At 47.9% G+C, this 26,785-nt stretch overlaps 1 protein-coding gene across 1 annotated transcript in view; it reads right to left on the reverse strand.

Moving 5' to 3' along the window:
• CHCHD3 (coiled-coil-helix-coiled-coil-helix domain containing 3) overlaps positions 1-26,785 on the reverse strand; it is a 449,179-nt gene that overhangs the window by 49,835 nt on the left and 372,559 nt on the right. The window lies entirely within an intron of this gene.

Consider the following 26,785-nt stretch of genomic DNA (forward strand, 5'->3'; position numbering starts at 1 on the left):
ATGCTGCTGCTACTGCTGAAACGTGAATGTAAATGGCTTGGAGCTGCGTTTTTCAGAAGAGTTGGTGTGCGTCTTGTGTGCCCAGCCCTATTCCTCTCAACTACCTGGTGTCTTTAGGCAGCTCACCCCTAAACACCTGGTCTCCCTTGATGCATTGGGTCTCTCAGTCCCTGTCTGCCTGCCACTCACTGTCGGAGTCCGATGACTTAGAGCTAGTCCTACAGGAAGGGGAGGGATGGCTGAGGACTTCGCTCCACCCCAAGCTCTGCTGTCAGACATGCCCCAGATGCACTGACAGGACAGTCCCTCCTCTGTGCTGAGGAGAAAGGGTCCAGCCAACCCTCTAAGGACCATTACTTCCTCTTCAACCAGGAGTCTCCATTTTCTTCCTGAGTCTCAAAATTTCCAGGAGCAGCGCTAGAAAAGCTTACTTGTGTGTTTATCATTCTGGTCTCTGGATAAATTCCCACTCACCTAGAGAGAAAAAGAACCTGCTCTAAGCTCCACCTTTGCCTGAAAAGATGAGTTATTAATCAGACTAGGAGAAGGCTGAAGTATGGGAGTGCCCAAGAAGAGGGTAGGAGAGGATCGATGCTCTGAGGAGAGGGGCTCGAAAGGGGTGGCAAACTCAGGGAGACCCCACGACAAGGAAGCCAGGCGTGAAGGGCCTGGGGTGATCTTTCCTCTAGTGCTGTCCTAGAGGCCTTTCTGTGACCACGGAAATGTTCTGTATCTTTACCGTCCAATATGGTAGCCATGAGCCCCTTGTGTCTCTTGAGCACCTGAAATGTAGCTGCTGTGACCAAGAAACTAAGTTTCTGATTTTATTTGATTTTAATTAATTTAAATTTGAAGAGCCACATCTAGTTAGTGGCTATGTAGCAATGCATTAGACAACAAGGCTCTAAAAACTAAACTAAAAAAGATTTTTTTTTAATTTAAAAAGATGAGGTGTCTTGGAGGGAGACCAGCACCACTGGGGGCTTCCAGCAAGTTCTGAGCCAAGTTCAGGGACTCTGTATGAGCAGAGCTTCAGCAGGCTATGATAATGGGAGTTTCTCCCTGATGCTAAGGGAAAAACCCAGATCCCCCTCCAAAAAACCAATCTCCTTTTCTAGGTACCAAGAGACAGGAGGTTAAAGACAGATAAAAAGAAAGCCATCATTGTGTTGTTTCTAATACCAACACATTGGAAATAATAGCAGATCAACTGAATAAAGACTGATGGACACATAGAATGGAATGTTATACAAACATTAAAAATCGTGATTTAAGATAATTTTCATAATGTAAGTGAAAAAAGCAGAACATAAGAAAGTATACACACTTCATGACTGAAATTTTATGGAGGAAAATACATTATGTGTGTGTGTGTGTGTGTGTGTGTGTGTGTGTGTCTATATATATGCATAGAAAAAAGCTTAGAATGAAATATACTAAAATATCAAGAGGAGTCATTTTCTGGGTGGTGAAATTATTAGTATTTTTACTTCCTTTTTTATACTTTTTGTATTTATCCAAATTTTATTTATTTTATTATTTATTTTATTATTTATTATTTAATACCAAAAAAACTCTTTTTCAAAGCAGCTCTAAAGAGCTTTTACTAATGTGGAAAATGCACTTTATAGATAAGCAAAAGAAAAGCAGGATATCATATAGGACATGTAGTTCTACTTAAACTATATAAACCAGGTGTACAGACCAGATTGGAATGGTTACAGCACTCTGGTGAAAACATGCACTTTTATATTACTCTTCTCTGTGGCCATGTCTTCTGCAATTATATGTGTATTATCTTCTAAAATAGGGGGAAAAACACTCAATCATCTAGATGAGGTTCCAGGCCCGAACACTGAAACAAGCATCATTGGGCCCTTCCTCCCAACCCTGGGTAGACTTGAGTGATCCTCTCCCATGTCCCCTGCGGGACACAGTGGGTAGGCTCCAGCCCAGTGAACTCAGTGGCCTCATGGCACTCCCATGCCACAGAGGATGGCCACTCACTCACCCTCAGAGGCCGACCCTTCCTCCTCCGTCCCCCTCCCACCCCATGATCACAGACGTTCATTGAAGGCGATCAATAAATATGAAAAACAATTGATTTTCTTCTCCCCTCCCCCACTCTTTCTCTGAATGATCCTGCCTGCCATGCTTAACGGGAATCTCACAAGAAAGGAAGTGCTGCAGTTTCCCTACTGGGACACTGGGTTCCCTCTCCTCTCCACCCCCTCCTTCTGTACTTGCAGCGATTTCAAGATTGGCGGCAACCCTCTTTATCAGCTTGGCAGATGCTGTTGCCTCGTCTGCTTGGCTCACGTGTATCCTGTGCTGGGCTCCCCTGTCTGCTGCATCCCCCCTGCTAAGATCCCGAAGCCAGCATCCCTCTTAGAGCCAACCAAAGCTCAGCTGCAGCTGCACTGACCTGTCCCAGGAGGACAGGAAAGCATAGCAGCTGGCTTTCCAGTCTCCACGGTGCACCCCAGAGCCTTAAGAAAGGAGAATTCTCAGATAGATTCCCATCTTAGTGAAGAATCTCCTTCCCTTCATCTCAAAACAGAGCAGTTCAGAGCTTTAAATGGACCTGAGTCTAGCGGGAACCCCACCAGAGCACTCCACAGGGAAGCCTACTTCCATACCGTGGACACAACCTTGGCATTTACACATTTAACCTTCACTATTTTGACCCAGGAAGTCCATCATCCAGTGTGACTTGCAATTTTATTAAGGTGTGAATTTGAATTGTTTGTGCTATGCGTTTAATATGGCCAAAGTAAAATTGAAATAAAAAATTGAATATTCATTTGGGAGGGAAACTGAGGCACCAAGTGAGGAAGGTATTAGTACAACAAGCCCTTAAAGGGTCTGATTTCAGAATCATAGAGGAGTGCTCGGCATGGTTGGAACAGAGCCGACCTGGATTTATAAAAATGTCACAGTTTCTTGATATAGCAGGCTCTCCCAACAATTTGGAAAACACACACACACACACACACACACACACACACACACACACACACACAGAGTTTATTCATACCCTTAAACTACGCTGCTTGCCCTTAAAGCTCTCCAGTCAGCATCACTGCCTTCTGTGGAATTCAAATTATTCCCATTGGATCCTAGTCACCTGCTCTCAGATCACGAAGATGGGGACCCTCTAGGTGAGCCTGCCTCTGCTGGACATCTAACCACTGTAGCCAGGTGGATCTCTCCTCATCCTGTTAACTCTCCTCTCTTTCTTCTTATTCCCACCCACTTCAATCCAGCCCCATACTGCCCTTCTTAACTCTTTTTTCCTAAAATTTCCTATTGTGCCCTGTGTCTGTCTGTGACACTGATGAGCACTAATTACATCTCAAGGAGGAAGGACATATGTCACATTGGGTCCAAAGCACAATCCACTTATTCCAGGAGCAAGCCCAGTCGGGGTCCGGAGGGGGAACCCCTCACATTCTGCATGAACAGTACATACCGGCTTTTGAATGGAGCGAACATCCCTTCTGTGTGTGTGTGCTTGGGACTAGACCCCTTCATGCTTGGCTCACCAACCAGGTAGTAGCAGGGAGGAAACTGAACAGATGGACAAGTCATGCCCAGGTGTATGGAGGAGGGTTGAGTCAAGAGTAGGGAAAGGACAGACGTGTGGGGAAGAAGCAGGAAGAGCCCAGTGAGAGTCGTTCTGTGAGACTCATTTCAGGGCACCAATCCTCTGGCTGATGGTCTTAAACCCATCACTACACAGTCGGTCCTGTGGGCAAGGTTTAAATCTGTTAAGTCACAAGGGTCTTGGTGACTCAGCTACGAAAGTGTCTCCACTTCCGGAAGGCTGCTTTTGATCTAGAACAGGAGAACAGTGGGCACCCTGGGCAAGGAGAAGGGCCGAAAAGCACAATGGAAGAAAAAGGTCCAGCACTGAGGAAGGTAGCCAAGAACCCACCATGCACCAGCCTCTTTCTCCCCAGGATCAACCTCAACCGCTTCCTCTTCCTCTTTGATTTGTTTTGATTTCTTTTTTTCCCTCCTCACCTCTCCTGCTCTGCATCTTTTCCATTTTCCATGGATTAGTCTCTACTTCAGTCATGGTGGCTACAGGTTTCCCAACTTATCTGCCTCATCCATTCACCTGGGCATGTGTCCCAAGGACTTCATTGGACCATTTTCAAATTATGCTTCTTTCATAGCCTCCATGCAGCATCTTGACTTCCTCCCTCCCTCCCTCCCTCCCTCCCTTCCTTCCTTCCTTCTTCTCCAGCATCCCTCCCTCCATTCTTCTCTCCTTCTGTATTTATTAGGCACCTGTTTATACGCTAGGCACTGGAGCAATAAAGATAAATAACATGCAAACTAATAACACAGAGCATCCCTCCCACCTTTCTCCTCTCAAACTACACTTCAAAAGCTAAGCCCACACTTTTTTTTAACTGAAGTATAGTTGATTTACAATACTGTGTTAGTTTTAGGTATACAGCAAAGTGATTCTGTTTTATTTACATATAAATAAATATTCTTTCCCATTATAGGTTAGTACGAGGTATTGAATATAGTTCCCTGTGCTATACAGTAGGTCCTTGTTGTTTATCTATTTTATATATAGTAGTTTGTATCTGCAAATCCCAAACTCCTAATTTATCCCTCCCCCCGCTTCCCCTTTGGTAACCATAAGATTGTTTTCTGTGTCTGACAGTCTGTTTCTGTTTTGTAAATAAGTTCATTTGCATCATTTTTTTAGATTCCACATATAAGTGATATCATATGATATCTGATTTACTTCACTTAGTATGATAATCTCTAAGCCCATCCATGTTGCTGCAAATGGCATTATTTCATTCCTTTTTATGTAAGCCCGCATTCTGAGCGCAGCAAACACACGAGTTTTCAATCTACTGCTTCCCCTGACCCTGGCTCTCCCTCCCCTCAGTGGATCTCGAGCAATTAAATGAGCTCCATGCTCTGGTTTCTCTATTGATACAACAGGAACAGTAGTAACATAGAAAATCCTTTTTTCCTCTTCACAACCTTGAAGAGAAGCACCTTCATTTGTCTATAGTGCAATGATTTGCATCCCTATAGGAACGCATAGAAAACGAAGTGGTATTATTAAAGACGCCAGTGAAAGAGATTTCAAAATTCAGAGAATGTGTTTCTATCTTCTATATTAATGCTTTGGTAAATCTGCCCTAGAGATTGCATTATAATAATATCTCAGTTTAAAGTAAACTGAATCCATTATTCTACTTTAACGTAATAGAGTATTCAGATATATGTGTGATTTTTTTGTTTTCTCTTACTCACAATTTGAAAAAGAGCTTTCAGGAAGAATTCCCCCCAAAAAGTTGCTATTTTTCCTAGAACTTCTATTGTCTCATAATTATCGTATTACTCAAAAGCATGAGTTACATCAAGGATGCATAGATTATTTTTTGAGCTGTAGCACGTTGTACAAGAAAGAGCATTAGAATCAAGTCCTGAGGCCAAAGTTCAATGCCAGCATCGCTGTTTACTAATCCTGCGTCTCTTTCAGTCAAAGTTCTGTCAGTTGCCAGCACAGAAATCAAATATAAATGATCTTTATACTTTTTAGAAAGAATTCATTGGAAGGACATTGGGGTATTTCATGAAACGGAAGGAAGGATTGAACAAGACCCATGAAGAAAAGGCACAAGAGTGGCCCCAGGCAGACAGCATCAGGAGAGTGTAGGATTCCTTCCAATTGTGCTGCCCTTCATGGACTTAATCTCAAGAACCCCTCAGGCTCTGTTTCAAATATCTGACTTTGAAGAAAGAGACTGATAAGCTCAGCTTTAGACCAGGATTGAGAGGTAGCTGTTTCTGAGGCCTAACCCAGGAGGGACCCACCAGAATAGGATAGCAAGCCAGACGTGGCCCTGCAGGCCTCCCCCTATACTACAGCCATTCCCAGAAAAAGAGGGACATCAGTAGAGCTAGGAGTCATTCCCAGAGGCCTCTGCCAGAGTCTTTGGGCAAGTGACCCAATTCCTGGGCCTCCATTCCTTCTGTAAATTCAGAAGTTGGACTCTATTACTCCTAGGATCCCTTCTGCTTCTTTATCCTGTAGTTAACGGTGGTGGTTCCTAGTGCTTCTAGAAAACAGTAACGGGAAGCTTTAGACTATTTTCAATATTTCCAAAAATGTAGCAGAAATTGTTTGTTGGAGATAAGTCTGCCCAGGCCCCCCAAAAAATCATGTTTCAATTTATAACCTAGAATTATTTCAACAAGTGGGATAGCCATAGCCATATACAGATCAGAAGCTCTGATTGGCAGTTAATTTTAATTAACATGAGACTGGGAAATGATCATCCTTTAATCAATGTAAAGCCTGACTGGGAAAATGTCTTGTGAGTGAAAAGCATCGGCACCCTTAATCTATGCTGTAAGAGGAAACAATTTATTTGTGGGAAGTTGCAATAAATTTTCTCATCCACATCTACAGATACCTACAAGAGAACTTTGGAAAATAGAGAACTTATGGCTGCCCCTGCCTTGCCCCTAGAAGAAAAGCCATTGGTGTCAACATCCAAAGTAAGGAAGACAATGAACTTAGCAGGAGGCCTCTGAAAGAAGAACTTGATGTTTCATCTCAGGAAAGTGGTCATAAATGCACTTACCCTCTTTTAAGGAACTCAGAAGGAGAACTTGAAACCTAATGGACTTGTAACTACTTCTCGGTGTGGACATTAACAATTAAAACATGTTAAGATAACAGACAATCATAACATATTCTTATGTTTTAGATGTTTTGGATTAATGTTGGTCTAAAAAATTACAGCTTCTTTTGAGAAACTAAACAACAGAAAAGAAGTTGATCTCTGCCTAGCACCAAATTGGATGTGGGGGGACCTGGCTTCTAGTTAGTCCTACTCTTCCTATAACTAGTTCACCTCTCTCTCTGAGCTTCAGTTTCCTCCTCTGTAGACTGAGATGTTCAATATAAGGCTCTCTGAGATTCTTTCTAGCTCCATTTTCTGTGTTATTAAAATAGCATATGCTGCTTGAGCTCCTTCTATTGATATGTATTATGTCCTTTAATCCCCAACAACATACCATTTTCACTCCAGTTTTATTAAAGAGGAAACTGACACATAGGGAGGTCAAGCTAGGGAGGAACAGGGTCAGAGGTCTGTATCCAGAAAGACGCTCATAGCCTTACTCACGCAGACATGGGAAATTTCCCCACATCCCCTTCCTCCAATTTCTGCAACACAATCTGAGCAGACGCTTGCATGTGCAGTTCTTTTCATCTTTCCCCCGACATCACCCCTAATCACCTAAGTAATTTGTCTCTAAATTGCCTGCAATTTTTCTTCATCTCTCAAGAACCAAAGAGATGACAGCAATATGTCTTCCAGGTGCAGTTTCCTTGGAGCCCCCCAAACGAGGAAGTAAACTTCTTTCGTGGAAGTCCCTAGGAAGTCCCCTACAGAAGAGTATCAGCTCTGTCTGCCCTGGAAGGTGGGAAAACACAGAACTCAAAGAGAGCCAGAGCCCCAAAGGGGATAACTGCCTAACAGCTGAAGAGATTGGGAGACAGAACCCAGGCCAAAAGGTTAAAGAAACTGGAATTTGCTCACCTAAATGTAATAATACTGATAAACATTGGGAAACAATTCTCCATGGGGCTCCCACAATTTTGCATGTCTTGCAAGCAGTGTACAGACTGTTCTTTGTCCCAGACCACCTTTTCAAAAATGTTTGCATAGCAAACAGACCTGGAAGATATAGGGTCTCAGTCCAGAACAAAGGGCCAGCATGTTTACTGCCTATTATAAAAGATTTGGGTTCCCTAGGCTCAGGGCTCCTCTCCTACAGTGGAACTCCCTGTGTGTACCAGTGTCATCTGACCATCTTCATTCCCACCCTGTGGGAATCAGGGTTCAGGGAGCCAACAAAAATATGCTAACAATGTGGCTACTGCCTTTACTGTGAGTAATAAAGTCTTTCATCTCTGATCCAGGAATCTCATGTCTTCTGTCAACTTGAAACAAAAACAGGCTAACTTATTATGTTGCCAGTAGAGTAAAATCTCAGCCCCTCCACAATATTTGACATTAATATACTTGAGAACAAGTTTCAATAAAAAGAATGGTGTGTCTTCAAAGAGAGGTCAACAAACTTTATTTTTCCCTTCCTGAGAACCAAAGAATATTCTCTTAAATTGAAGGAAAGAGAATATGGATCCAGGCTTTTAGATTGTTAAATTTGCTAATACTTATATGGCTTGCTTAGGGCAATTTTGGACTGTCCTCTCCCAGAAGATTTTGAAGAATAGTCTAGATATCTATCCATGTGATATATGTCAGGCCAAGACACACGTGAATGCCAAGGCACAGGCAGGCACCAGCATGGCCTTCGTAATGCTAGTAATGGCTTAAAAAGCAACTCTGTCCATGCATAGACTCTCAGCCTGGTTCTTCTTCCATATGAAATATCCACAACATGTGAAGCTTTCTCCAGTGAATTAGCTCAGAGTTGGTCAACCTTAGCACAAAGTCCCCATGATTCCCATTACTCAGTTAGGACCCATGACCCGGTTTTCAGGACCCAGTTCTTAAACAAGTGCATCCTCCCTGGGGCAGGCTGGGGAGGCTGCTGGTGAACTCAGAAGATTGCCAGGGTAGGGAGGTGACCTCCAGGAACCAGAAGTTTGGATGGCTCTTATAATCTTCACTTTACTCTATTTTCCTCACTTCTGTCTTCCCCAAAATGCCTCCATGGGGATGGCTTGAAGAATAATTAGATAAGGGATTGGGCAGTCCTGATGATTCATTGTTTCCCAGATGCTGCTGGATAATGAAAAGGATGATAATGAGAGCACGGAGCCCTGAGCACCATAGAAGGTCTAACATGCTCACTTCCTTGCTAAACACAGAGCTTCCAATGACCACAGCCTTATACACAGCCTTTCTGATGAAGAACTCAAACATCTCATGTGAAACTTCCTACCCATGTCCACATCATTAGCACTACCTGACTTTTGAGACTTCTCTTTCAAAGCACTGTTATCTCATGTGATTCAAACGAAACCCTACTGTCATGGCAAATATTATTAAATCCATCTTACAGATGAAGAAATTGAAGGTTATAGAGGTTGAAAGTGTTGCTTGAGGTCACAAGGTGGTTCTGGGGCAGAGCTGAAACTGGCGCCCAGCTGCCTGACTCTGGGTCCATGATCTTTTCTGCTCTGTCATGCGGGGAGGGGATGCAGGCAGCAGCCAGGGGTGAGATGTTGTTCCCATTTTACCGAAAGACAAGAATCAAGTGACTTGTCCAAGGTCACACATCATGGGAGTTGCAGTGGAACCGGAATTAGATAAAAGGTGTCCAGAATCTGTGGTCCAGGTCTTTCCCAGTGACCACCTGGCCTTGCCAGGATAGATGGGAACTCATCTTCAAAGGGAAAGTCATCTTAGAGAAGCTGAACATGTACATCAGTGAGAGCCCCAAGTCTGGATACCAGGGATCTTCAGGGGGATATTGGGCCTTGGTCTCTTGCAGTGTAGGTTCCCACCTTTGCTATACTGTGGAGGCAAAGACATGGGCTTTGGAGTCAGACCAAATGGAGTTTCAGTCCTAGCTCTGCTATATGCTCTCTGTGAGAACTGGGACAAATGACAAGTTTCCTGGTCTTCAGCATCCTCTTCTGTAAGGTGAGAAATTAACAACGACCATCTCAAAGAGATACCATGAAGAAAGCAATCATGTGCGCAGGGCGATAAGTAAGTTGGAGCTGGGACTATCAACCATGAGGCGAGGAGCTGGCAGACAGCAAGAGGTTCCAAGAGAAAAGGAGAGGGAAGGCAAGTACGACTGAGGACAGAGACAGAGAAGCTTTCCCTAAGAGTCCTGAGTGCCAATGCCCAGAGCATTCTATTTAGAGCAGGGAACAGGAATGCCATCTCAGCCCTTTGGCCAGCCCTTGCTCCTGACTTACCAGGCAGATCTGGCTCAGCTGTGAGGAAATCTACAGCTCTGGGAACTAGCCATGAGTCAACCTGGTCTCTCCCCTGCCTTTGCCCGTGGGGTAGGTTTCAGATTCACAGCACCTCCCGGCACTATCTGGTAAGCTGCAGGGCTCTGAGTCCGCTCCAGCCTCCATGACTAGAAGAAAGGTGCCTTTCTCTGTTAGCTGGAGGCAGTGGGCTGATCCCAAGAGAGGCAGAAAGATGAGCCCACTGCAGTGGACACTCTTCTCACCAGGGTCCAAGACATGAAAGCATCCAACCATGTCAAAGAAGACTAGGGGAAAATGGTTTTACACACACAGAAAACACGGTGTTGATCCTTCTTCAAATCACTCCAGCTCCTGCATCTAATGCACCATTTCTATGCCATTAGGAGCAAAAAAGCAGTGGAAAATACTGGTTTGGGGATCCTTCTGTTAGAAAAGGCTGGCTTAGAGCTGACCAGGTTTTACTATCTATCAGCAAGAGGAACACAGTCCTTAGGTTTCTTCTCCTGCTGGCTGACCAGATGGAGAAGAACCCTGCAAAACACAGGGGTATCCAGATCGTCTGGACAGCCTTGAGCAGCCTCCTTCTAACGCGGGCTGCTGGCACAGGAGAGTCACCTTTTGGAGGTCAGTGCTGTGAACAGCACTGTGGAAGTGGACTGCACCTTCCAGAAGAACAAAGAGGAGATTTACACTAGCCCAGCACATGTGGGCCTGACCAGCCTGCACGCACACCACACACTAGCCTCCCAAATCGACAGCGCCTCTCCTAGCTTTCCCCATCATCACTGTGTCTCAGTTGTCTCACTGGAGCCCCATCTGTCCACGTTCCTTCAGTAGCACTGTCCCGGATCACCAGCGTCCTCTACCCTACATCATTCATCACCCGGTCCACGCCCTGCTCTCTGAGCCTTCCTCTACGAGTCTCTTCACTCACAAAAGAACTAGAACTAGAGAGCACTTCAGGATTTGTTGGCTCTGAGTTCCTCATATTATAGACAGAGACACTGAGACCCAGAGAGGTAAAGTGACTTGTCCGTGGTTACCCAGCTAGACTGGAGAGAATCGGACCTAGAACCAAGCATGCTGGATACAAACAGTATTCTTTCCACCACAGCCCCACCTCCTCTGCGAAACCCTCCTTCATGATGCGAAAATGGGGGCACTGGCTTCTGAAAACCCATACTTCCACCAAAGCCATCCCCTCTGCCCTGTCCTTAAGAAAAAAGTGAAGTATGGTGAATATTTGCCCATCCTACGATTCTAGAAGGAAAGCTTGAGAGAACAAGAAGCCCTCTTTAAAGTATTCAGCTCAGCGCCCAGAACTGATGGGCCATTGGAAATAGAAGCTCACCACCCATATTTTTAAAGTCTTCTCGAGAAACTGGACAGGATCTTAAGGAAGTCATTCATATGTGTAAGGCCAATAAAGTCAAGCTGAGGAGAGTTGAGTAAAGGAAAGACTTCTGGCTCTTAAGTTTCATGATTCTATGACTCTTGGATTGGGATGACTTGGCCTGGAGAACAGAGGTCAAGGGAGGTGAAATAAGACTTTCCTAACTGACCTCAAGATTATGAAGAGTTATAGAGAGAGATGGCCAGGTGAAGATGAACCAAAAGGAAATAGGCTTCTCTTATATAAGGAAGATTCAGATCAGACATCCCTGAGAACTTCCAGACAGTATAAGCAGTAAGGCGGGAAGTCAAGGAAGGACACAGGGCGGGGAAATCAGTTGCCTTGACCTCAAAGGTCAAGGGCGCCAAGATGAGTTGGTCCTATGAGGACAGTGCTGATGGTAAGAAGGGGAAAGTGATGAATGTTTGAGGGTCATCATGCAGTTGACTCTACAGTCCTGCTCAGATGACCACACCGGGACCATGTCTCCCCTGAACAAGGTCCTCCAGCTCCGCCCTGAAGAGATAAAACAACCGTCAGATAGAGCATCTCCTCTTTCCAGCGTGACTTTACTGGAGAGAAGCGCAGGTTTAGCGTTCTTTCCCATGATGGACTCATTAAGTCATAACTTTAACAGGGCTGAGTGGTCTATACCAGTAAGATCCAGGGCCTCAGTGGAAGATTCGGGCACCTGGAGTGGCCTGTTTCCTGAACGGGCGGGGAGGGGACTGTGTGCAGAGGAGCTGGGGAGTACAGCAGGGGGCGAGAAACAAAGGAAACTCCGGCCATAAAGTCTTCTCTTTTCCTCTTTTCTCTCCCTCTCTCCCTGCTCGGGGTCCACGCTAATGAAAATAAGCCTGCACAGCTTCTTCTGAGCCCAAGAACTCGTTCAGAGCAATCTGGAGTCAATTGAAGGAACACGAATAAACGAGCAGATATTGCACTTTAGGGCAGCTGCTCCGAGGCCCCAGGCAGTGATTAGAGGCCCGTGGTCCTTTTTACGCCCACAGCAAGAAGTCAGGTGAAATTTGGTCCAGTTAAGAGCTCTAAACGGAGGTGAGGTGGGGAGGAACAGGACAGGTAATTATACTCTGGGTTAAAACCAGCGCGGTGGCCATGCCACCCAGGCCTGAGAAATAATTAAATGATTGAGTAAAAGACTAAAACAGTGAGAGGCAGTGATTGCTTTGTTAGGCCTATGGATACACAGGGATGGGAGGGAAAGCTGATTGCTACTCCTGGGAGACCTTGTCTGCTGTTGGACTCTGTTCTAACACTGATTCACTCTCCTTAAGCAGCAGGGAAAACAAGTGTGTCACACAGACACACACACTCACACACACACTTCCCTGAAATGGCATTTACCCTCTGTTCCCCTTCCTCTGCCACCATAGATGGGAAGGAGACAGTGACACTGAGGGCGTCTCTGGAGTTTGATGTGTTTCCTCTAAAACCCAGACCAAGCCCACACTTTTCACTGCTTTGTAGTAGGGGCGCTGAAGCTATGCAAATGCGTACGATGTGGTTCCTCACCTCAAGAACTTCAAGTCTTATAACAGAGATGGCATGTAGACAGCATGTCGGAGGAAGGTATGGGGTGTTACACGGACAAAGAAGAGGGGCACCTAATTCAGCCGCAGGACAAGTAGGGGCTGAATTGTGTAATGGGAGTTAAGTCTTGAAAGACAAGGTCCAGGAATTAGCCCACAAAAGAACACGGCTGCACTGATTGTTCTGGGCAGAGAAAACGACACAAGCAAAAGCATGGAGGTGGGAAATTCTGTGGCTCATCTGGAGAATAACTGTTGGCCCAGGATTATTAGGGTATAAGGTACAGGGCAGATACATTCAAAAGGTGAAGTCAAAAAAAAAAAAAAAAAGGTGAAGTCAAGAGTTTCCAGACACCAGGCTAGAAAACACAGACTTTATCCAATAAATAATGAGTACCACTCAAGCATTTCAAACCGGGGGGAGGGGGGAGGCAGTAAGAGGTGGGATGTAGCCAGTTTTAAATTTTTGGAGAATAGATTTGAGGGAGAAAGACCAGAGGCAAAGAGACCAGTTACAAAGCTATGGCAAAATTCCCGTCCGGATGAGATGTGATGGAGATCTGACCCCAAGGAGCCGGCTCTAGGGCAGAGAGAAGGGGAAGGATTGAGGAAATCCTCAGGAGAGTAAGCTGGTGCTTGATTGGATGCAGGTCATGACAGTCACAAAAACAAGGATGGCTACCAGGTTTCTGTCCTGGGTGAGACTAGGTGGGGATGACCGGGAGGAAGAAAAGACCTGGGAAAGAACATGGGTTCCATTTGGCCCCATGAAGTCCAAGGGCTTGGGGGGGTATCCTCGTGGAGAAGTGTCCAGGAAACATTAGGTCCAAGTCCCAGTTCTCCATCACCATGTTGTTGGTCACTTAGGGGAAGGCATTTAACTTCTTTGTGCCTCAGTTTCCCTATATGTAAACCGGAATACTCACTTTCTACAACACACCTTCTGGAAATAGATTGTGAAAGCCAAATAGGAACATGTAATTCAGGCACTTTGGAAATAAAGCTGCTATATAAATATAAAGGATTTAAACAATCTCTGCACTGGGCATTCTAATGTTTCCTATGGCTACAAAATGATTTCAAACGACGAAACCATTTTGTGATAAGTCTGCTCTTTGTGACTTTTAAAATGTGTTTGAAATATATACAAGTCGACAAGTGTGATTTGCTTGCCTTTAACTCTTTTCCCCTTTGGTGCCGTCAAGGGGCAGGGCGGCACATCGTAGCGTGTGTGCACTTGAAGGGACCTCAGAGGCCACGTGGTCCACGGCCCTCATTTCACAGATGAGGACACCAGGGCCAGGGAGAGAAAGGGATCCACTAGAAGAACATAGGTGGTGAGCAGCAAAGCTAGGATCTGCGTGCAGATCATCCAACCTTCACGGGCGCCCTCTGAAACCATGGCAGAGCCCTGCTCGGTGGTAACGCCACAGCCAAGGCCACCCACCTCAGCCCACTGGGCCTCCTGTGGCCACTGCTCTTCTAACTGAAGAAAGAGCCATCGGGATCAGGGTTGCCAAGCTCTCTAAAGTTCCAGTGAGTTAGAAATAAATACAGAAAGCCCATATTAATGAGTCTTCATTTCAAGCCCAGAACGTTTTCTAGATTTAAATAATGCAAGACTGAATATGGATGGAATAGGTGGCTGGGAGCAGCGCGGGTGGGGGATGGAGAACCAGGAATATTCAATCAGAGCACTCCGGCCAGGGTAGGGGGAGAAAGGGAACAGGGGGAGCACAGAAGACCAGATAAAGAGGTTTCAGGTGGGAAGGGCTGGGGCTGGGTGCCAGAAAGACGAGGCTGACCTGGGAGAGGCAGAGCCCACAGCCCCCGGCGGTGTGCGCCACAGGACTGCCAGAGGGCACCTGGCAATGCAGGTGGAGGGACTCTCATTCTCTGGGGCCGGGACTCAACGTGAGGGCATGGACCCTTCCATCCTCCTCCTCTCAGTGGAGCGCCATGGCACGTGGGGGTTCCCCACGAGCAAGCCATAAACCCAGCTCCCGGGAGAGGATTCTCCCGAAAGTGACTGCATGTGACATCAGTGTGGGAAGCAGCACGTACCACAAAGGCCACTTGGAGATCCACGTGCACACTTGTATTTTAGGATCTGAGAAGCCCCGCTGTAGACAGACCTGTTTAAGTTGGCTCATACAGTGTCTCGAAGCCGCCTGACCATGGAGCCCCTTCCCTACAGACCTGACCCAGCCCTGGCACTCCCCCATCCCCCATCCTCAGTGGCCTCCTTCCTGAAATGACATGGCATCTGCCTTTTCTTCACTGGCTCTGAGCACTGGGGCTCCAGGGCACTTAATAAGGAGTTACACTGTTTCGATCTGTTTTGTCAAATCATACGCCACCCTGATGACTCAAAGTGAAAAGTCTGGATTTCTGGTGAGGGTTCAGATCAGAATTCAGTTTAATTCAGTGCAGCAAGTACCTCCTGAAGACAGCTCTCAGCACTGCGTGGACACACGACAATTACAAGAGCAGAGTCTCTGACAGACCACAGTCTAGGGCAGTAGACCAGGCTCCAAACCCAAATCAGTAGCTTCGATGTCCGTGGGTGGATGAAGCAGTAGGTGCAAACGTTGGGCATCCAGGGCAAGCTCTGTAGGCGCTCAGAGAAGACAGAGGAGACAGGAGGCCTTCTTGCGGAGGCCAGAGGTGAGGTTTACAAGGGCCAAGAAGAGAGGGGGACAGTCCAGATGTGGAGAGGAATGGTGGGGGGTAGGGAAGCTGGATGGCTCGGTGCGGGTTCCACGTGGGGTGAGCAGACGCAGAGACGCATGCGATGGTGTCCACAAGAGCCTGGACCCGCTGGCACCTGGAGGTGGTGGAGTCCCTTGGCCTCAGGGACTACAGCCCAACAAGGATACCCGTTCCTTTGGATTACGCCAAAAAGCAACTACGTGTGAATGGAGGAAGAGACCTCCCTCCTGCTCTTGGGAGTCCTTGATTCTAAGGCAGGTTCTAGAAGGAGAATTGCTCAAGTGAAATCACTCACAACACGTTTATAAGAGAAGACAGAGTGACCCAGTATCCCGGGCCATCCCCTGTAAACAGAACGGCTTCTCAAACCTGCCCCTTGAAGGCAGTTACCTCTGCTTGTTAACAAAATCCCACAAGCATCAAGGCTCGGTTTCTTCCCCACAGAGCCTTCACCCAGAGAGGATCTGGAAGTTTGTCACCATACAGAGGGGACCACCTGCTCCCACAGTGAAGGCGTTTCAGATGCAACTTGACCGTGAGTCCGGCTGACCACACCCCACCAGCCCAGGTCACGTGATCCAATGGCCTTTCTCCATCTTCCCGCAGGGGACTGCATCTCCTGCCCCACCCCACCGGGCTGTATCTCATCCCCCACTTCTTACCACTGAACACTGGTTCCCTCATTAGTTGGCCTCCTCCCAATCCACAGGCCTTTATTACAGTAACTATGGAGTCAGCCTTCTGACAAGAAGGAAATGAGCAATTAGAGGCTTTTGTCTCTGCTGGGCACCCTGGCTGACGTCATCCTGCATTCCCCCGTGGACCAGCTCATGGTTAACCCCCTTCTCTATCTGCTGCCAGTCAGAAAGTCAGAAAGCCAAGCCAGGATCACACAGACGAACAGAGTAATAGGAGGTGCAGCTCCCACGTCCAGAGAGGTCGGGGCTCAGGGCACACTTCAAGGCAGAGGAAGTGCGCCAGACAGCCCAGAATCTACAGAGAGGCCCGGAGAATCGCTGAGGTCACTGGGGTAGCTCACTACCCATCCTCTGCCAGGCCCGGCTCCACGGCCACCACCTCGCCTGGCTTCTAGCACCAGGGAGCAGACTGCCGGGCTGCAGCCAGTGGCCGCTGCGGCTCTCTGCTGCCCCGTTCCCACAGCACGACACACCTGGAACCCACCCGACCCAGCGCGAGGCCTGCTTAGTGCTGAGAAGACAGAAGCAAGATGGAAAACCGAATGGATGTTGGCTGTTGCCATGGCTCCAGAATAATCACCAGATCTTAGAAGATGTCATAAATGCTATTATGGAGTACCTACTGTGTGCTGGGCAGTGGGGATAGAACAGAATACAGGACAGACCCTGTCCCTGTCCCGGCCCCTGTCCTCAGGGAGCCTCCAGTTTACCAAGGAGGACTGACAGTGGAGCAGCCAGCACAAGGGTGCTCAGTGCTCCCATGGAGAGGGTAGGGGGCCAGGAGATGCTCTAGCAGGGGCACCTAATCCAGTGTCAAGCACCAGAGACAGCTTCCTGCAGAAAGTGAGGTTTGGGTTAAAATCAGAAAGATGGGCAAAAGTTAGCTACGGAAAGTGGGTGATGGGGTTGATGTGTGAAAAGGCCCCAGACTGGGAAAGAAGATGGCCTGTTAGAGGAACTGCTAGGGCCCAGTGAGGCGAGAATGTAGCAGATGAGGCCAGAGACGAAGGCACAGAAGCTGTGCTACCCAACCTCCCTTCCCCTGCCCTGCCCACCTCAAAGGCACCCACGGAGAAGCCCCTTGTGGGGCATCCCAGGAGGCTGTCATCCAGCTTCTGCTAAGACACTCCCAGTGAGGGAAGTACACTGTGGTCCACTTACGTACAGCTGAAGTTGGTGGAAACTTCTTCCTTAAATTAAGGTTCAATCTGCATCATGGTGGTGAATGGGAAAGAACACTGGGCTTTGAATTCAGACAGATGAGATTCATATCCTATCTTAGCCACTTGCCAGCATTATGAGCACATCCAAGTTACAGTAACCTCTCCAAGCTTTTGTTTCCTCATCTGTGAAATGGTGAAATACTGTTTACCTTATAGAGCTGTTGGGAGGATTACGTGAAAGAGTGAGTGTACAGTGCCTTGCCCAGAGCTCCACAAGCATCAAACATCTTTTCTTAGCCATTGGTCTTCCCTCTCCCTCTGAAATATGTAGCATTCATTCGAGGGGATGACCCTTCATATTTTTTAAGCTTTCTTAAATCCCATCATTCCTAGTTCCTTGGACCGTTCCCCATATCACATGGTTTCTAAAGCCTTTACCATTTGGTTGCCTATAGGAGGTGAAGGAAGAGGGTGTCAGAGCTAATTAGAACAGAGCTCAGGATAATTACATCCCTAAATGTCAGCTGCATGAGGGTAGGGTTTGTCTGTCTTGTTCATTGCTCTCTCCCCAGCAATGTCCAGCACACAGTAAGCACTCAATATATACTTGCTGAGTTAATGATTGAAGTCTGGGCATAAATCTTCTATCAATGCAACCTAAGGTGTTCTGCATTTCAAAAGAATCTGTGTCATTTTCTTGACTCATATCAGGCTAACAGACAATGAGAACCCCAGGACGTTCACACATAAGCTGCTATTACATTGAGCCTCCCTCATCCTGCCCTCCTTTAGTTCATTTTTGAACTAAAGGCAGGACTTTGATTTATCCCTCCTACTTTTTATCTTGTTAGGTTCAGTCCATTGTTCTGGCCTGCCCAGACTCTTTTTTAATCTTCTCTGTCATCCAGCTTATTAGCTCTCCCATCTAGCTTTCTCCATCTATCATTTGTTAATCATGTCTCTTATGTCTTCATGTATCTAAGGATAAAATGTCAAAGAAGACAGACACATTGTATGGTTCTTTAGGGAAATGGACAAGCCTCCCATGACCCAGCCCTGGGGACTTCCCAGTTGACATGGGTTCATCAATCAACACGTCTTGGAGACAACCATTCAACCAGTGAGGAAGCCACCGTTCAGCCCACATTACTCTATTTTGTTCCCAATGACACTACAAGAGGCATTGTCAAATCTCTGGCCCTAATAAAACCCTTGGTATATCAGTAACTATCACGGTGGGGGGCTACCTAGTGCCATGTCTACGGCAAGCTATCTCATTTAACCCTCACAACAATGCCACAAGGCAGTGTTGTGCAGGGCAGGGTAGTGGCTAAGCAAGCCAGGCTGTCTGGGTTTGAGTCCTGACTCTGCACCTGCTGGCCAGGCAATCTCAGACAGTGGATTAGTCAGGGTGGGTCATCTGCTACAATGAATTACTCCAAAATCTCAGTGGCTTAACACCATAAAGGCTTTTTTCTTTTTGAAAAAATATTTATTTATTTTGGCTGCACCGGGTCTTAGTTGCGGCATGCATGTGGGATCTAGTTCCCCGACCAGGGATCGAACCTGGGCCCCCTACATTGGGAGCGTGGAGTCTTACCCACTGGACCACCAGGGAAGTCCCAAAGGTTTATTTCTTGCTCACATTGCAGTCCAATCCTATAGGTGGCCTTCCATGGGGTCGTGTGGGGTCCAGGCTCCTGGTGTCTAGGGGTCCTCCTCAGAGGCCTCCACGGGGTCCTCTCCATTCAGCCAACGAAAGCACAAAGAGAAGGTGGGAAATTCCAAAGCAGGTACAGTTCTGACATATGTCACTCTGCCCACACTCTAGTCACATGACCAATCTCCATACACAGGAGGCTGGGAAATATCAAGGAGCATGTTACAGGTGGAAAATGGTCTGTCCCCCTTACTCATCTGTGTCATTGACATTATAATATTCCCTGTAGTAGTCAGGGTTCTTGAGAAACAGAACCAATAGGAGATGATATAGATGGTTAGTTATAGATAGAGACAGAGACAGAGATGTAGACGATTGATAGATAGATAGATAGATAGGTACTTTAAGGAACTGCTCATGTGATTATAGGCAAGTCTTATTCTGCAGGGCTGTCCGGCAAGTTGGAAATTCCGGCCGGAGTTGACGTTGCAGACTTGAGTCCGAGGGCAGTCTGGAGGCACAGGCCCTTCCTCTTCAGGGATCTCAGTCTTTTCTCTTAACTGACTGGATGAGGCCCACCCATGTTATGGAGGGTAATCTGCTTTATGCAAAGTCTACTGATTTAAATGTTCATCTTATCTAAAAAATACCTTCACAGCAACATCTAGACTGGTGTCTGACCAAACAACTAAGCACCAAAGCCTAGCCAAGTTGACACATAAAATGAACCATTACAATGGTATTGGGAGGATTAAATAAGCTAGGCCTGTAAACTACATATAACTTCAGTTAGGCCAGTTCCTGATATGTAATAACAAGCACTCAGTACACACGTGCAATTATTACTGCCCTATTATACAGATGAGGAAATCAGGGCTCATACAAGTAAAGTGACTTGCCGAAGACCACCGCTGCCAGACTCCAGAGCCAATTTCCCCTTCCTTCCTCCCCACAGCTCCTTGGGATTAGTTAGTCATGAGCAGCTGCAGCCTCTGGACAGGGGTGAGGACAGAGGGTAAGTCTGGGGAGCAAGACAGCTGGAGGGCAGGACACACGCAGGCAGGGCGCCCAGCACGCGAGCGTGCTGCGAGGGCTGGCTCGTGAATACATGCAAACTAAAATATAAGTGCACCTGGGGCAAGACAGTGCAGATGTGGTAGCAGAGACAGAGCTGGCTCCTTGCTGGAGGAGATGCCCGGAGTAACGAAGTGCTTTCCTATGAACACATATACCTCCAGTTCACTAGTATAAGTCTACGTCAGTGCATTCTGACCTGGAAGGTTCCTAGTGGTGAGGCTGGACCTGCTCAGGATGTCCACTCTGCCATGAGAGGAGGCTGTCCTTCGAGCAGTGACCAAGAGTCAGCTGGTTGGAGGATGGTAAAGGTGAGCCTGAGGCTCCAGGCTCAGTTCCTAGGCCAGTCACAACACAAGCCCACAGACACTCAGCTGGCCAGTGGCCCACAGATGCATGTGGGTGGTTGTAGGATGAGGGCCCAGCAGCACAGGGTGGCTGGGGGTACACCAACCTTCTCTGCAAGGCAGCAACCGAACCCCCACCTTGGGGCAGAGGGCCAGAAGCCCAGAAAGCAGAGAACTGTGACGGGAGTTTGAGGCTTATGCTGTTCCCTGCTCCCTGCTCCCTACTGAGCTCTCATCCAAGCTAAGCCATTGTCACCATCTCTGGATGCTCCCTCCAGCTGCAATGAGCCCTGGACCACAAATGAAAAGTCTTGGATCCTGGTCATGACACAGGGGAAATCACTGACTCATCTTGAGCCCCAGTTTTTCCCTCTGTGATATGGGTCTAATTTCTACTAGTCCAACCAGCTACACACTACCCAGTTTCAACGTCTTTGAAAATGCTTTGAAACCCATAAAGCACCGTACAAATGTACAGCATTATCACTGGCTTACTAGTTTGAGGAAACAGCTCAAGATAAGTCCCATCCAACAGGCCTCTCCCTCCATCCCAGCTGGTACAGACCTTGGCAGTGACGCTCACAGATACGGTTTCCACAGTGTTGTCTGCCCATGGCCATGGCACCCAAGGCTGTGAATGCAGGTTGCATCTGGTTCCATCCTGGTCACCAGGCATTTCAGCCAAATGAAAGGAATCTGAAGAGCAAGGCTTCAATTTATGCATACTGTGGTGGGCAAAAGGATGTCCTCCTCCCAAAGACGTCCACATGCTACCAGAACTGGAGAATATGTCACCTCACATGGCAAAAGGGACTTTACAGATGTAATTCAGGTTAAGGCCCTTGGGATGGGGATTGTAACCTAGATCACCCAGGTGGACCCAGTCTAACCATCCAAGCCCTTAAAAGTAGAGAACCTTCCCTGGCTGTGGTCAGACGGAGATGTGACCATATAATAAGGGTCAGCGAGATGCAATGACATCAGCTTTGAAGATGGAGGAAGGGGGCCAAGAGTAAAGCAATGGGGGTGCCTCTAGAAGCTGGAGAAAGCAAGGAGGTAGATTCCCCCACCTAGAGCCTCCAGAAAGGAATGCAGCCCTGCCCACACCTTGAACTTAGTCTGGGGAGACCCATGTCAGACTTGTGGCTTAAAACCGTAAGACAATAAATGTGCATAGTTTTAAGCCCCTAAGTGTGCAGTAATTTGTTACAGCAGCAACAGGAAACTAGTACACATGCCAAGAGGAAGATGGAAGAAGCGGCTCATGTGACCTGGAGTAAAGGTCGAGAAGTGAATAGAAATGAGAGTCCCAGACAAACCCTTAGCCTGCCTCTTCTATCCTTCCTCCTTTCTTTAAGTCATCACTGTCCAATCTTGAAGAATTCAGGAAGGTGTGGGGGGCAGGGAGTGATGGGAAAGTAGGTTCCAGGTCAGAATTTAGAATTTATATCCATATCTGGGCTGGACCTACCTTCATGATCTCAATGTGTTTCTGGGTTTTTGTATGTACACTCGAAAGGGGACTATGAATGTCTACGAATACATCCATCCTTTTTCTAGGAATGGAGAGCCTTCCTTCTTGGCCTCCTCCCTCCTCCCTCCTTCCAGCATCCACCCAGGGACAGCCCCACCACCACGGCCTCTCCCCACTGCTTCCTTCCCAGCCCAGCCAGAGCCGCAGCCACCCATCCTCAGCTCTCAGTCATCTCCGGACTGCGACGAACGCCATCATTAGGGGCCTTTCATTATCAGCGGCCTGCACACAGCTGATGTTGATTTGATAGAATCCAATTTAGCATCCACTCTGGGCCCTGCTCCATACGCATTTGGGTTTAGCATGTAGAGGCAGTTTGATGCTGTCTTGATGGCCTTTTAAGTGGCTGAGAAAACTGCTGGCGTGGCAATTTGGTGGCAGGCAGGCTCCTGGCGAGTGGGGCTGGAGGAAGCGGGGAAGGAGCAAAAGACCAAGGGGGCATTTCAGCCCGTGTCTGTAAAAGGCAGCTAAGTGTTTGGGAATCATGCATTTAAAGTGAAGAGAGAACAGACAAAACCACCAGGGTGTCTGAGGGACTCCACTGGGTGAGATTTCACTGTGGTGCCTCCTTCTGATGGGCACAGCACTGCCCTCAAAATCAGTCACAGGGCTTCCCTGGTGGCTCAGTGGTTGAGAGTCCGCCTGCCGATGCAGGGGACACGGGTTCGTGCCCCGGTCCGGGAAGATCCCACATGCCGCGGAGCGGCTGGGCCCGTGAGCCATGGCCGCTGGGCCTGCGCGTCCGGAGCCTGTGCTCCGCAACGGGAGAGGCCACGGCAGTGAGAGGCCCGCGTACCGCAAAAAAAACACAAAAAAATCTCAGTCACAATGCTCATCGCCCTGTGCTCACGACGGCACATCACCATTCATAGAATGCTTTCCTGCGTCATCTCGGTTTTACATTGAGCCCCCAAAGAACTCTCAGGCTGACTCCTGAGGATGCTATCACCCCTGTCCTGCAGACACAAAACCAAGGCTGAGGAGCAGATGCCTGAGATGGGAACGGAGGTGCTGGTGGCCAAGAGAGGGCAGGGTTCAAGATACAGTGGAAATTATTGCAAAAATGCAAGAGTGGGCAGCAGCTTCCTTGACTCCATTCCTTGGTTCCCCCGGTGACTCACTGAGTCTCACCTCTCTGCCCTTGACTCAAAGGGGAGCCCTTTCCCCACTTCCTTCCCTAGGACCAGCCGAGGGTGGATGGGAGGTCAGGTGCTGCCGGATCCCTGCAGAATAGATAAGCTCCTAGAGTGCAGTAGTGTGCTGGTGCGTGCGTAACCTCTGGCTCTCCAAAGACAAAAGCCCTGCTTTACACCATCTGCCCTTCCACCTGCTGTCAGTACTCGCACCATGCCAATTTCAAGACGTCAGCAAATGCAGACATGGGAAGGGGTGTCCGCCATGGACTCTGTGGGTGTGGATGGGCTCAACCACACCAGTGCTAGTGAGTCGTGATGTTATTCTGAATTTGCGCCCGTTTTACAACTGAACACACTGAGGCCTGTTAGTTCTGAAACTAACACCTTGCCCCCCTCATCGGGTCACGGAATGCCAAGGATGCAACACCTCCCTCATGTGGAAAGTCATGCTGGAAAGTCCAGGAGTCCAGCACAGGCCAAATTCAGGAACTTGACAGACAGGCAGCCCTAGCCTCTTCCCTGCCCATGGCCCACAGGCCACGGTCAAGCGCCTTCTCCCGGGGCAGGGCCAGGTGCAGGGGAGGACGGCGGAGAGTCCTCCCAGCGCAGTCTGATTCTCCTTCAGGACGCTGAATGCCTGGGAAGGCTTTCTCTTTTCCCTTCCACCTGGCTCCTTTCTCTCTCCTCCTAGTTTGAGACCTCAGAAAATCACTGCCTTGAAATCTTCCTCCTGAGGTGTTGCGTGTGTCTCAGAGCCAGGCTCTTCTCTCCTCTGATGGGTGCTAGGCGTTTCGCCCCGAGGCCACAGGGGGGATGCCGCAGCAGCCCAGGCCCCACGTCACATGCTTGGCCTGCCTCGGATTTCAGCGCCTGCAGCAGTGCAGAGTTCAGGGTGAGCTCAGACTCACCCCACACTGACCTGTCCTACCTCGGGACAACGGTCCAGCTGGCCTCTTTCTGCCCCCAGGGTCTTGATCAGAAGCGGCAGCAGCCTGAAGCCCAGGGGAGTTTATGTCCCCGGGGTAACTCTCAACCAAGGGGACAGGCTCTGGGGAAAATGGCCCAGCCTCCCAGTCCTCAGGCACGCGGCTCCGGAGTGTGTAAGAAGCTGCTCAGGGGGCCCAGCAGCACAGGACATCAGGGCCTCCCTCCTCTCTGCGCCTCCTGCTTCCAGGGTCACCTTCCAAAGAAACCACTTGCGTCCAACTCCTGTCCTAAGCACTGTTTTTTGCAAAGAGAAACTAACCCTCTGAGGTGGGCCCCACTTACGCGCCCATTTTGCAGATGAGGAAACTGAGGTTGTGTCTGCCTGACTTGGGCTAGACAAGTTCAAGAGTGGTTGTCTACCTATCCAGACTGCCCAGAAGGATGGTTGTTCTTGGGGATACAGCTCACGTTCACTGAGGCGGCCGGGCCAGCACCATGCCTGCAAGCTGGAATGTCAACTGGCCCAAAAAGAGGCACCTTGGACACAGAGAACACCCCATGGGCAATGGTTCTCTCTGTTTATCCTTGAACTATTTTCTTTGGAAAGAAAACCTCTCAATGTTTGACCTCATTTTTGTTTTGCTTTTGTGTATATCTATATATGTGTGTGTGTGTGTGTGTGTATATATATATATATATATATATATATATGGATATAAATACATATGTAAATATATGTGTGTATAAATATATTAACAAACATAGGTATATACATATATGTATATATGTGTGTGTGTGTGTGTGTGTGTGTGTATATCTATAATATATATACACACAGTCAAAAGGTTGGAAAGAAATTCACCAAAATCAGTAGTTATTCCTGGATAGTGGCAGATGACATTTCTATTTTGTGTGTGCTTTTCTGTCTTTTCTAATTTTTTCCACAATGAAATATTGTACAAAGAGGCAAAGGCATTTTTTTTTTTAAAAAAAAGATCAAACCTCTTTGAAGGAATTTACTGTTAACTTGAAACACTGACTGATAGCAAGGCCCCAGGAGGCATGGTAAACTCCATTTCTAGCAACAAGTTTCGTCACTTCCCAGAAACCCACACAGCGCAGAGGGACAAGGACAGAGAAAACACAAAAGGTAAAAGTGGAGGAAGGGAGGATTTAAAAGCCAGACAAAGCGCCTTCCCTGGGGCACAGAGATGCCCTGGGGTGGGGAAAGGGGCTTGAAGAAGAGATAGGGACCCCGCTTACTGTCCGTAGCAGGGGCAGTGTCCACCAGTTGTGCAACGATGATTTGAGGATAGAAAGGATTTGAATAAGATGCCGATGAAGGGCTCTGGAGGGAATGGGCAAGATCTTAGCCTTCACACACAACAGTAAATACATTAGACAACATCCATCACCATCCCATTTTGGGGGGACTGCCATTCACCTTGGAATACTGAGAAAAGAAGCATTTGTCCCAAGTCAGCTAACTCCCCTTTGCTCATTCACTCCACAAATTTGGATTGAGCGCCCCTGTTCCCCCCATCACGCTGTAAGCTCCATGAGTTCAGGGACCATGATGCCTCACTTAGCACCCTCCTCCCACCAGCTGTTAGCACAGGGACTGGTAGACACCCCCAAAATGGACTGGATGACTAAGGAAGTCCAACTACCATCCCACCTCACCCCAGAAGAGACTTTTGGGTTAGATGCAAAGAAAATTAGTCACAAGACCTGAGTTTTTGTCCCTGCCCTTCCAGCAACCCACCTCATGACCTTTGGGAGGTCGCTATTTACTTTGTGATTCCATTTCCCCCAAACTGGAAGATCTGACCCTAAAAGAAAATCCAGAGATAAATAACACAACCTCTATTATATACTTTCTGTTCCTTCGGATAAAGACCTGGCAGAGTGGAGGGCATGAATCAGTCCTCTCCTCAATCCTAGAGACACAGGCAGTGTAAAGGGGTCAGTCATGGGGTCCACGAGGACCCTCCTCAGACTGCAAGGACCAAGGCGGTGGTGCTGGGGGCTGGGAAGATGCTCGGGGTGGGCGTGGAGCTTTCGGCTCTCTTCAACGGCCTCTCCTCTGGGATCTTGCCGTCCTAATGGAGGCTCCATTAGCTAATCTAGTGATTCAATTAGTTCTAAATGCTCCTGGTCTAAGAAGAGGGATGGCAAGGTGGGGATTTGTTGACTCCTATTTGCCGGAAAGAGTTTCCCAAGACAATGAAGCTGCAATTTGAATTCCCAAGTCTCTCACTTCCCTCTCCATTCATGGGCCTGGGGTCATCAACCCAAATGAGATCATGCAAGTGAAAGCACTCTGTAAACTATTTTTATTACTCATTCCCTCTTGGGAGGAGGGCCCCCCCACTGCCTTCTCCAGCCACCCTCTGTCCCAGAGGTAAGGGGGCTGCCCTGGGACAGAGGGACCAGGAAGTTTTCAAGGGCACGCCCCAGGCCTAACTCTGAGGAACCCCAGGCCGGTGGTTTTTCAGAGTTCGCAGAATGCAAATGACATTTAGGTCCTTTGCAGGGAAGATCTATTCTTTCTCTAGTGACAGTCCTCCTCAGTCCTGGGCCACTCTACTCATATGGGGACTCTGCCTGTCTCACAT

Source organism: Monodon monoceros, unplaced genomic scaffold, assembly GCF_005190385.1.
Source record: "Monodon monoceros isolate NGI ecotype Baffin Bay Population unplaced genomic scaffold, NGI_Narwhal_1 Super_Scaffold_2, whole genome shotgun sequence".
NCBI lineage: Eukaryota > Metazoa > Chordata > Mammalia > Artiodactyla > Monodontidae > Monodon > Monodon monoceros.